Here is a 13,461-nt window from a genome sequence, read left to right as displayed (position 1 = left end):
TTCTTTCTTCTTCAGAGAAGTTTCTCTTTAAGTCTTTCGCCCACATATTTATTGGGCAGTTGTTTCTTTGAGGATTTGTTGTTGGGGGATTTAATTTTTTGAGTTCCAAGTATATTTTAGATATGATTCCCTTGTCCATTGTATGGTTAGTAAAGATCTTTCCCCAGTTCGTGGGCTTTCTATTGATCTTGCTAGCTATGTCCTTTGCCATGCAGAAGCTCTGCAACTTCATGCAATCCCATTTGTCCAACCTTTCTTTGATTTGTTGTGTTTCCGTGTCTGTATTCAGAAAATTTCAGCCTGAGCCAAGGAGACCTAGGGTTTCTCCTATTCCATCCTGTAATGTTTTCAGAGTGTCTGCTTTGACTTTGAGGTCTTTGATCCATTTACAGTTGTTTCTGGTGCAGGGTGATATAGAAGGATCTAGCTTTAGTTTTCTCCAAGTATTTAACCAATTTTGCAAGCACCATTTACTCAAGAGGCTGTCTTTCTTCCATTCGATTGTTTTAGCTCCCTTATCGAAGATTAGATGGCTTTAGGTCTGTAGGTTCATTTCTTGGTTTTCAATTCTCTTCCATTGGTCCTGAGGTCTGTTCTTACGCCAATACCAAGCTGTTTTGATTACTATGGCTTTATAGTAGAGTTTGAAATTTGGTATTGATATTCCTCCAGTAGTGTTCTTTCCGTTGAGGAGCGTTTTTGCTATTCTGGGACTTTTATTGTTCCATATGAATTTTTGGATTGCCTCTTCTATTTCCTTGAAGAATGAGGGTGGAATTTTGATAGTTATCGCGTTGAATTTGTAGATAGCTTTGGGAAGTATTGCCATTTTCACGATATTAATCTTTCCAATCCAGGAGCATGGGAGGTTTTGCCATTTTTTAAGTTCTGTGTTGATTTCCTTTTTCAAGATTTTAAAGTTTTCATAATAGAGGTCCTTGACCTCTTTAGTTAAGTTTATTCCTAGGTATTTTATTTTTTGTGGGGCTATTACAAATGGAGTTGCTTTCGTAATTTCAGCTACACTTTTCTCATTGTTGGCATACAGAAAATCCATTGATTTTGGGGGGTTAATTTTATACCCTGCTACTTTGCCAACGTTTTGAATCAGCTTGAATAATTTGGGAGTGGAGTCTATGGGATTCTTTAAATACAAGATCATATCGTCTGCAAAGAGGGAGAGTTTTATTTCTTCTTTCCCTATTTGGATCCCCTTTATGTCTGCATCTTGTCTTATTGCTGTAGCTAGGCATTCTAATACTAGATTGAAGAGAAGTTGAGAGAGTGCAACAATGATTTTTTTTTTTTTGGTCGGTAGTGGGACTTGAACTCTGGGCCTGGGCGCTGTCCCTCAGCTCTTCAGCTCAAGGCGAGCGCTCTACCACTTGAGCTACAGCGCCACTTCCGGTTTTCTTTGTGGTTTATTGGAGATAGGAGTCTCACAGTCTCTCCTGCCCGGGCTGGCTTTGAACCGCGATCCTCAGATCTCAGCCTCCTGAGTAGCTAGGATTACAGGCGTGAGCCACCAGCGCCCGGCTAACAATGATTATTTTTAATTAAGAGTTCATGACGTGTGACAATAAGAATCACACTCAAGAATTGGAGGCATTGGGAAAGATCCAAGAATCGGTACTCACATGGTACATAGGATTCCAACACAGCTCACCACATCTCATACTCTATCCAATAGGTATTTATTAACATACTAGCTTCAGCTTGTGAATGGATGAATATTGTGCCCCAACCCCACCAAGAGGCTCTATCTCAGTTCCTGGGTATGGCCTAGCTGTTAGTGGCTCACAAGTTGGTAGGTTCATGTGTACCCATTGGGATGTTGTGCCTGCTAGGCCCCGAGTTTAAATCCCAGAACTACAAAATGTTTCATCCTGATGTGATGAGCCAATCCTTGCACCTGTTTTCCTGTTCTGTGTAAGTGCTGGGTCTCAGCAAGAATAAAGAATCAAGATAGCATAGGCAACTCCACACCCATGGGAATAGGGTGTCATCCATGTCAGCACAGTTATATATGTCATCCTATAATCAACAAAATACACAATACCTCCTTGAAAAAGACACAAAATAAAACGAATATCTACACTGAATGCAAGATGCATACCACACCTGTATGTAAATAGAGATCTTAGGTTTAAAAGATGTGAGCGTCTTATTTTGTCCACATTAGGGGCTTCAAATCAGGCCCTGGACCAGGCCTGATATTCTAGTCTTCAAGGATGGTGAGCCTCCCCTCCCTCCACATGCAACAGTTACCTAGACCTGAGTTCAAATCCAAGTACTGACAAAAGATTCATCCTGATGTCAGAAGCCAGTTCTGGCATCTGTTTTCGTCTCCTGTGAAAGTCCTGAGTCTCAGCTAGAATGGAGAATGAATGCATAAGCAACCCTGTAACCATGGGAACAGGTTGTCATCCATGTCAGCACAGTTATACCTGTCACCATACTCAGTAAAACACACAATATCTCCATGAATTAGACACAAATTAAGGAGAAGTAAACCTAATGCAAGAGGCTGTCCCCACATGTATGTCAATATAGATCCTATGTTTCAAGTATGAATCTCTTCCTATCCTAGCCTTCCCTGGGGTTCGATGTGAGGTCCTGGGAATGGCCTAGCTCCTTAGTTGCTCACAGGCCTGTATCCTCACCTTGACCCTTTCCCCAATTGGACCGGCTAGACTCTGTGTTCAAATCCCAATACTGCTAAAAGATGAATCCTGGTGTGAGAGGCCCATCAATCAACCTGTTTTCCTGCCCTGTGAAAGTCCTAGGTCTCAAGGAGGATGAAGAATGCTATATAGGCAACTCTATAGCCATAGAAATAGGTTGTCATCCGTGTCAGCACAGTTATGTCTGTCATCATACTCAATAAAACACAAAATGCATCCATGACTAAGACACACAATAAAAAGAATAACTACATTGAACATAAGACACATTCCACACATGTATGTAAATAGAGATCCTATGTGTAAAATAGGTGGGTATATTATTTTTGCCGTACTAGGGCTTCAATTCAGGCCCTGCATCATAGACTGATATTGCAATCTTCAAGGACGGTGAGCTTCCTTTTCTCCCACAGTGCTACAGATTTACCACGAACTGAGTTAACTCTACATCAGCTTCAATCATCTCAGGGTGGTGGGCTACCATGGGTCCATAGCCGACCCTGGGATCCTAGGCCCTGAAGTCTTGCCGGAAATAAAACAAAACAAAACAACAAAGAGAGAGAAGTAGAGAGAGAGAGAGAGAGAGAGAGAGAGAGAGAGAGAGAGAGAGAGAGAGAGAGAGGGAGGGAGAGAGAGAGGGAGGGAGGGAGAGAGAGAGAGAGAGAGAGAGAGAGAGAGAGAGAGAGAGAGAGAGAGAGAGAGAGAGAGAGAGAGAGAGAGAGAGAGAAAGCCATGGGATGGATATTTTATATTTTGTTCCTTTTCATGGTGACCATCCTGAGTCTCCATGACACACCTACAAAAGGGTACTTCACTTTGCATTAGGGGAGGCTAGTGGGCTATGCCATAGGCCCATGCAGCCATGTAGGCCCTGAATTCTTGTCCTGGTCCTGACACCTACCAGTGGGGTGATTTCCCAAGAGGCTCTTCCTATGCATGGGAATACCAATAGAATGTGAGCAAACTCATGATTGAAAGAAAAGTTTCTGCGTGCATTAGTCTAGTCTAAAATTAGACACAATGATCCTAGGTCGCTGATTGATCTTAATGAATATCTTACTAAACATGAAAAGAATCCTATTCCTTCAATGGTGGTATAATAACAACCTAAGAGTTGGTAGGAATATAGTTGATGTTATTGAATCCTAGGTAGATGTCTCTGGCACAAATATATATTTCTTGGTATATTACCACCTGCCTATCCATGTATGGCTATTTTGTCCACCCCTGCGGCTTGATCTCAGGGTCTGGGAACTTCCTGGCTGCTTCCTGGGATAGAGGTTGCCTTGTTGACACACCCATTCATGAATTGGGTTTGCTAGGCTCTGAGTACATATCCCAGCACTGCCAACAATTGGATCATGTAGTAAGAAGCAGAGTGTGACACCTTTTTTCCCTTTCTCTGAGAGTCCTGGGTGTCAGACATGATGGAGAACACATCAACAAATCTAGATACTATGTGATAGCATGTCATCAATATAATAAATGGAATATGTGTTATCACAGTCAATAAAATAAATGGTAAATAAATGAATACAACAGAAATACAATAAATAACCACAACAAACAAGATATGGACTAAACATCTATAGGTAATTACAAATCCTATCTTTACAATGTATATAAATAGTATGTTTCCCAGGGCTCGAGCTTGAATTCAGGCTTAGGGCACAGGCCTGAATTTCTTGTCTTCAAGCATGGTGAGCTTCCCCTTGATCCATAGTGCTGCAGAGTTACCTAGACCCTGAGTTCAAATCCAAAGCCTGGCAGATAAAACGGCACCAATTGCAAGCCAGGGAGATAATTTTTTTTTTTGGCCAAGCAAGATATTGAACTCAGGTCAGTGCAACTCTGCCTCAACTTCTATCACCCTAGGCTGGGGTGCAGCCACTGGAACCACAGCCAATCCTGGAATCTTAGACCTCCAGGCCTTGCGGGGGATGCCCAGAAAAGAAGAGGTGGGATAGTGCTTTTACATTTTGCACCATGACCATCTGTGCCTGAATGACACGGCTCCAAATGGTACTTCACCTTGCATTGCTAAATGCTGGTGGGCTATTAGGTAAGCCATAGTCCCACAGGGCGAATCCCAGTAATGTCACTTCCGGCTGGCGGGAGATCCTAGGAGACTTGTTCCCATCCATAGGAATAACGATATAATGTTATAAATGTCACGGTTGAATGAGTTGCTCGTGAATGATTCACCTATAAAATTTGACATCATGATTTCAGTAGGTTGATTATTTTTATTTAATATGAAGCATTAAAAGAATATTATTTCCTACAGGGATGCAATAATTTCAGGACACTGATTGACTTAATAATTTATTAAGTATGAAAACAATGACATTAATTACATGGAGGCATAATAAATACCCAAGAATTGGTAGGAATGTAGTCTATATAACTGAATAATGGATAGACCTCTCTGGCACTATATAAAGATATATATATATATATATTATATTATATATTATGTATATATAATTATATCATATATAATATATACAATATTATATTATATATATATTAATATACTACTATCTGCATGTCAATCTGTTCTTATTTTGTCAACCTCTGGGGCTCAATCTCAGGTCCTGGGAACTGCCTGTCAATTCAATTTGCCCGTGGTGTTGTGCTGACCCTCACCCATTCATGAATTGGGCCTTGTAGTCTATGAGTTCAGATGCCAGCACTCCCAAAAAATTAATTGTGGCATAAGAAGCTGATGGTGACACAAGTTTTTCTTTTCTGTGAAAGGCCTGGTTGTCAGGTATGAAGTGGCATACATAAGCAAACATATGTCCTATGTAATCAATGTAATTACTGTTCTACGTGTCATAATAGTCAATAAAATGAACAGTCAATACATGAATAAAACAAAAAATAAAATGAGTAACTACACTGAACACAATATGGAGTCAACATATGAATATAAATCATATATTTAAAATGTACACAAATAGAATGTTTTCTAGTGGTGGGGATAGATTTCAGGCGTAAGGAACGGACTTGAATTTTTTTACTTCAAGGAGGCAAGCTTCCCCTTCACACACAGAGCAACAGTGTTACCCAGACCATGCATTCAAATCCCAGTCCTGGCAGAAAAATGGCACCTTTATAGTATGTGAGGCCCAATTCTTAGGTATTTCATTTTGCCTCCATTTAATGAATGTGATTGTTTAAATGCTTCATAAAGTGTTAGTTAAAATTTATCATTGTCTCATAATATTATTGTGTATAATTTTATCCTAGAAACATTCAAGAACTTCCCATTCAATCATGAAATACATCACATTCCATTGGTAATCATATGAATAGGAATGAGTTTCTTAGGATCTCCTACCATTTGGAGGTGGCACGACCAGGATTCAAACTGTGGGCTCTAGCTCCCACCACTTAGACCTTAGGGTAAGGAACTCACCGGTCTGTTCGAGTACATCAGCAAGACCAATGATTAGGCAGGCACCAGTGGCTCTCAACAGTCCTCCTTGATACTTACAAGGCTGTGATAGGAGGATCATGGTCAAAGTCAACCTAGGCAGGAATGTCCTTGAGACCCCTGTCCAACTTCAGTGCAAACAAAGCCAGAAGTAGAGCTCTATGGCTCCAGTGGTTAGCCTTGAGCAAAAGCAGCTCACAGATTGTGCCTATATCCTGAGTTCAAGGTCTGGGACTGGCAACAAACAGACATACACAACAATCTGTGCAGCCATCTGGCTAAAGCTGGTCACCCTCTTGTCCCCAACTGGATTGGATAGAGTTTCCTGGGAAAGGGACTGCTGTCATCTTGACTCTGCCCATTCTGCCTGCATCACAGTATTCGAGACACACCCCCATTCTTTCATGGTTGTTTCTGACCAATGGTATACAAGAATGGTGGCCATGCCCACATTCTATGCTGCCCTGTAGCACCGGGATTACCTCTGTGGTTGACAACAGTACCAGTAGTTGAGGAAGGTAGAAGTGGGTGAGTGGTGAGCAAGAGACTTGAGGCCTAGGAAGAGAGGCCTTGCTCAGCCCCGCCATGTGCCAGCCCGTGCACTGGCCCCTTCCTACCCTTCCTAGCTGTGCAACATTTCAAACCTGGTGTTGCTAGCTCAGACCTGTGGTGCCTCTTGGAGTCTTCAGGCAATGGTGCAATGGTTCGCCACTGGCCGGCTTGTGGCCCTGACCTAGTCCTGGACCCCTGTCATCTGCTCCGGGCCTGAGTGTCTGCCATGTCTCTGTCATTGCTGCTGGCCTCACCCAGAGCAGCTGCCAAAAGCTTCTCTCAGCAGCACATGTGATTGGCTGCCCACACAGGACCACACCCTACAAGCCCATATCCCCCTCTCCTACCCCCTCCTGACCAGGACCGGCACCGCCCCCATGCCCCACAGTCTGGCCCAGGCCCTGCCACAAATGCCCCATGGATGGGGGTGGGTGTTGACCTGAGGATCCCACCCCCATCCCTAGCCTCCACTGTCCCAGGAAACGGGGAGTTGCAGGGTTGGGTGAGGTGTGGTCGCTACAGAGCCGTTGGCATGGAGCAGTGGGAGCCACACAGTGGCGCATCTGCACCCTTCCTCTCCATGGTGGAAACCTGGTGGCTTTAGTTCAGAGGAGGGGAGTAACATGTCTACACTTGCCTTCTGGGTACTTTTCCTTTTTTCTGGGGTGGAGGGTGTTGGATGCAGAAGATAGACCCCCTTGCTGTGTGAGCCCTTGTTTTCTTTGCTAGGTCACCCTTTCACTTGAAGAGGTTCCCAGAAAAGCCAGTTAGGGAGGTGAGTGTGTTGGGGGTCGGAGCAGAAGGTGAATATCTGGGAGGAACACCCCACTCACACACATGCACCCCGGCTGTCCACCCCCCGCACCAGCTGTCAACAGTTCTTACAGGGTGATCACATTTCCCAGCTTTGTCAACTTCTGCTTGTGCTCCTGGTCCATCTGGTCTCCAACAAACTCAGGAGAGGCACTGCTCTGAGTCTGTGTGTGTTTGTGTGTGTGTGTGTGAGAGAGAGAGAGAGAGAGAGAGAGAGAGAGAGAGAGAGAGAGACAGAGACAGAGACAGAGACAGAGAGACAGAGAAAGACAGAGACAGAGATGGAGAGAGACAGAGAGAGAAAGAGAGAGATACAGAGAGAGATAGAAAGAGAGACACAGAGAGAGAGATAATCTTTCTCCTTGTACAGCCTGACTGTACTCAGGTGAGTGATCATTTGGCAAATTGCATGTGCTGTATTGACTAGTCTTCCGTCACCGGTCTGGATGTGTGTGTGTGTGTGTGTGTGTGTGTGTGTGTGTGTGTGTGTGTGTGTGTGTGTGTGTGTGTGTGTGTGAGTGTGTGTAGATGTGAGTTGTAACAAGGAGACTGGCTATGGTAACTTCTACCTGCTATCTTTTGGGGGATACATGGGCTTCACAGCTGAGCTCTGGGGACCTGGAAGGGAAGGACGCTTGAAGGGGACTCAGCACTGTTAAAAGAACAAGAGATCTGTGTGCCCTGGAGCTGTGTACTCCCTTGGGCCTGGTTAGTGGCAGTGGGAGTTTGGGAGAACCTGGGAGTGCAGCTTGCATTGGGTGGCTTCCCAGGGGGACAGAGCTTGGCCAACACTTAGTAAGGATATGAGCCCTGCTAGAATGAAGCATAACAACATAGGTCAGACTCCAGGTCTTCTCATCATGATGTCTGATGGGCGAGGCCAACCCTATTTTAAATCTTGAACTGTGATCTTCAGATCTAAGGCTTCTGAGTAGCTAGGATTATAGACAAGAGCTTGTGGTACTGGGCATCTGATTTTTTTTGGTATATTATGGTTTGACCTCAAGGCCTTAGGCTTGCCAATCAGGTCTTCTACCATGCCAGCCAAGCATTTCTGTCTTGGGCATTTCCAACATTGAGGCTTAATAGATGCTCAGGCTGGGCTGGATTGCGGTCCTCCTATCTGTGACAGGCATGTACCACCAGGCCAAGTCCTCTGTAGTTGGGATGGTAGACACGTAGTGTCACACTCAGTAATTTATTTAGATGGATTTTTCCAGACTTAGTCCACGGCAGCCATTTCTTGACCACAGGTGAAGTTCTGGGTTGGGCCTCGACCATCGGACCTCAGTCTCCTCATGGGACAGTTGTGAGGAAACAAGGGATTAATACAGAGGGATCTCTGGAGCAGGGCCAGGCACAGAGGGAGCGGCAGTCAGATATGGTTCTCAGCAATTCTGTGAGAATATGTCAGGAAGATACCCGGGAAGAGCTCAGACAGTGTGTGTTATTAATGGTGCGACAGGTATAGGATTATGAAACAAAACATGGCTCTCTTTCATTATTACCCTATCCTCATGAGGAAGGGGTTCCTTCACTTTGTTCAATTTTGCAGCTGGGGAAATTGAGGAACAGAGAAGCGGGGTGACCTACTCATAACTCCTCTGCCATGTTTCAAGGACAATGGGTGCTATTCAGTCCACTTCTTTTGGTGGGAAGTCCACTGCTTGTCAGTCGTGGGGCTTGAACTCTAGGCCTGGGCACTGTCCCTAGGACTGGGCACTGTCTCTGAGCTCCTCAGCTCAAGGCTAGTGCTCTACCACAGTGCCACTTATGATTTTCTGGTGGTTCTTTGGAGATAAGAGTCGCATAGATGTTCCTGCCCAGGCTGACTATGAACCATGATTGTCAGATTTAGCCTCCTGTGTAGTTAGGATTATGGACCTGAGCCACCGGCACCTGGCTTAAGTGTAATTCTGGCCATCTTTCTTTCACTCTCTCTCTTTCAGGAACTGATTGAATGGGTGCTGGAGAGGTGTCCCAGCATCCCCATGTGGCTGGAACCAAGGGGGCCCTCTCATTCTGGAGGTGAGCTGTGGTTCAGCGGCTGTCTTCTCAGTATGTTGTACCAGCTACATGAGGTAAGCCCCTCTGTGCCCTGGCTAGACTGTGACAGTCATTCGTTATCCATCTAACATTATTGGACTTAGTATTGTGTTCAACGTCCTTTCCTAGCAAAAATTTCTGGCCAAAATTATGATACATTGTTACAGAATGAAAATGTAAAACCATCTTTAGAAAGTCTTTTGGGGCTCTGGGAATATGGCTTCATGGTACGGTGATTGCCTAGCATGCACGAAACCCTTTGTTCAATTCCTCAGTACACATAAACCAAAAAAGAAACACTGGAAGTGGTGCTGTGCCTCAAGTGGTAGAGGGTTAACTTGAACAAAAAGAAAGAAAAAGCTGAGGAATAATTCTTTAGCCCTGAGTTTAAGCCCCAGGACTGGCAAAATAACAACAACAACAATGAATATTTAGTTAGTAAATGCAAAATAAAGAACCCATACTTGGAATAAATAATTGCTCCATGCATACTGATACCTGAGGATAGTACCTAATTAATGTACTTTACCTATATTTGGATACTGTGTTGAAAAAAAAAGTTTTGTTCATTAGGTCACAGCAATTAATGCCAGGAATGTGCTTAGATGTCAGGTGAAGATTAATTCTGGAAATTCAAAGATTCCAGGCTTTTGAGTGGTCACTGCTAATAAAAATGAGAAGGGTAGTTTAAGTGAGATTTAGAAACCTTTTGGCCAGTCCTGGCACCAAAAAGACAGAGGTTAATTAACAGTTGTGTCAGAAGAGAAGGAATAACTCCAGATGAAAGGAATATGTGATAGTCAATAAGGTATAGCAGAAACCGTTCTAAGGAACCATTTTTGGTTATTGAAGAACAAGTTATCAACTAGGCTTATTCCTCATTGTCTTTAACATTCTAAATCTCTTAGGGTAGTTCTTAATCTCCGTGTGATAAATATATCTCCTTCTAGGGTGTTCTTTCATACCTGATCTCCTTTGCTTTCTAAAAACATGTCTTTCTTTATTTCTCTATGAACATTTCCTAATATTAAATATACCTACACAGATGGAAGAGATGGTAATCTAAGGATCCCATAGCTCATGAGGCATTAATGTAACAAAATGGAAAAGGAGGACATATTTATTGCTACCTCAATTATTCTGAAAACTGCAATGTCATATCATTTGACTCAGATTTCCATTCTTTGTATACTTAGTGTCATTAAGTGCACTAAATGCAAATATGAGCCAGGTGTTGGTGGATTATGCCTGTAATCCTGGCTATTCAGGAGGTTGAGACCAGAGGATTGTGGTTCAAAGCCAGCCTGGTCAGGAAAGTCCATGAAACACTTATCTTCAATTAACCACAAGAAACCTGGAAGTGGTGCTGTAGCTAAAGGGGTAGAGCACTCAACATGAGCTGAAGAGCTGAGGGACAGTGCCCAGGATCAGAGTTCAAGCCCCACGACCAAGAAAAAAGTGCAAATATGACTTTAAATTTCCCGAAAAGGAATGACAAAGTCAATAGTAATCTTGCCAAGCAGAGAAAATAATTCCAAAATGATTCAGTACACCTAAATTTACTGAGTTATTTAAGTTATGTATCCTTTGCTGAACATATTTTCTTCTTTTACAAATTGTCAAATATTAGCCTAATAATAAGCTTCATCTAGTATTTCTTGGTTCAAAAGAGAAGTCCATAAAGTTGATGTCACTTAGCTTTCTTACTGTCTTAGTTCAAAGCCAAACCAGACAGGAGAGTGTGTCAAATTCTTATCTGTAATTAAAAACCAAAAAAACAGAAGTGCAGTTTTGGCTCAAACAGTAGAGTACTAGCTTTGAGGGCAGATGGGCAGGGACAGTGTCCAGCCTCTGAGTTCAAGTCCCAGAACCAGCACAAACTAAACAAACAAAACAAACACCAGGTATTTCTTTGGGATCCTCCTTAAAGGAGTACTGGTCTGAGAGGAGGCTGCTTTTGCTGATCATACTCACTGGATCCTGCTTTTTTGGAATCCTTATTGCAATGGCAAACTCCAGACCAGACTAAAGGAATTGATAACTGACTCCTGCAACAAGAAAATCATCTCAGGAGTGAAACATCCTTGCATAAGACACATTAAAACATCCATGCCTTTGTTTCTTTGCAGCAGAACACTTTTAAAATAAATATTTCCTTTTGTTCATGTTGGCCTTCAAATGGCATATTGTTTCCTTTTGTAATACTCTCAATCAGAAGTTTACAGACAAGTTTTATATGAGTAAAGAACACACTCCAAAAGACTTTAGCCCACTTATTAATTGGGCAGTTGTATCTTTGAAGATTTGTTGTTGGAGAAATTAATTTTTTAATTCCAGGTATATTTTAGATATGACACAATTGTCTGTTGTATGGCTAGTGAAGATCTCCCAATCCATGGGCTTTCTATTGATCTTGCTAGCTATGTCCTTTGCCATGCAGACGCTCTGAAATTTCATGCAATCTCATTTGCGCAAACGTTCACTGATTTCTTGTGTTTCTGGGTCTCCATTAAGAAAATTTCGGCTTGTGCCAAGGAGACCTAGGGTTTCTCCTATTCCTGTGATGTTTTCAGAGTGTCTGCTTTGACTCCGAGGTCTTTGATGAATTTGGAGTTGATTCTGGTGCAGGGTAATATATAAGGGTCTAGCTATAGTTTTCTACAAGTAGTTAACCAATTTTGCCAGCACCATTTACTGAGGATGCTGTCTTTCTTCCATTCTATTTTTTAGCTCCCTTACCAAAAATTAGATGGTTATAGGTCTTTAGGTTCATTTCTGGGTTTTCAATTGTATTCCATTGGCCCTGGAGTCTGTTCTTGTACTAGGACCAAGCTGCTATTTTATTGTGAAAATATTGTACAGAGGGGTTAAATTAAATATGCAAGATATTGAGTGCATTTCTTATCAAGCATGGTAGCCTCCTATTTGTTTCCCCTTCCCATCCTCCCTAGGCCCCCCCCCCTGCGAAATCTCCTTATCCACCTGCTGCCCCCACACCAAAGTTGTAATGTTTGTTTTTCGACATAACGTCTTTTATATCTCATTGTTGCAATGGGTCCACCCGTATCCTTGATTTAACCATTTGTTTTTTCCCTTCCCCTTCTCAAATTACACAAACATCATATACAGTGAAAGCAGGGGTCATATAGTGGGGGAGGGACATATAAAGACACCAATAAATAATCTTCTAAATATTTCAGAAACAATCTCAGGAAAGAAAAAAAAAACATTTGAATATAAATCTTAGGGTTCATTTCCCTAACATCAACTTATCTGATCTTTTCTGCTTGACTCAGATATATACTAGTTTTTGCAAATAAGGAAAGCCATGGGACGTATTATTTCTTTAGGGCTGCCTTACTTCACTTAATATAATTTTTCCAAGTCTTTCCATTTACTAACAAATGGGGCAATGTAATTCGTTCTGATGGAGGCACAAAATTCCATTGTGTATATATACGACATTTTCTTGATCTTTCATCTACTGTGGGACATCTGGATTGGTTCCATATCTTAGCTATGGTAAATAATGCTGCAATAAACATAGTTGTGCTGGTAGCTTTAGCGTGGTCTTGTTTGTGATCATTTGGGTAAATGCCCAAAAGTGGGATTGCTGGGTCATAGGGGAGCTCTATGTGGAGTCTTTGGAGGAACCGCCATAGTGCTTTCCAAGTGATTGAACAAGCTTATGCACCCACCAACAATGTCCACATCCCCTCCAACATCTGTTGTTATTAGAGTTCTTGATTATAGCCATTCTAACTGGGATGAGGTGGTATCTCAATGTTGTTTTTATTTGCATTTCTTTTATGGCAAGAGAAGTTGGGAATTTCTTCATGTGTCTATTGGCCATCATTCTTTCCTCTTCAGAGGAGTTTCTCTTTAAGTTTTTTGCCTACTTATTAATTGGGCAGTTGTTTCTTT

The sequence above is a fragment of the Dipodomys merriami genome, unplaced genomic scaffold, assembly GCF_024711535.1.
Source record: "Dipodomys merriami isolate MVZ:Mamm:240054 unplaced genomic scaffold, mDipMer1.0.p SCAF_216, whole genome shotgun sequence".
Lineage (NCBI taxonomy): Eukaryota > Metazoa > Chordata > Mammalia > Rodentia > Heteromyidae > Dipodomys > Dipodomys merriami.
Note: the sequence above shows the minus strand (reverse complement) of the source record.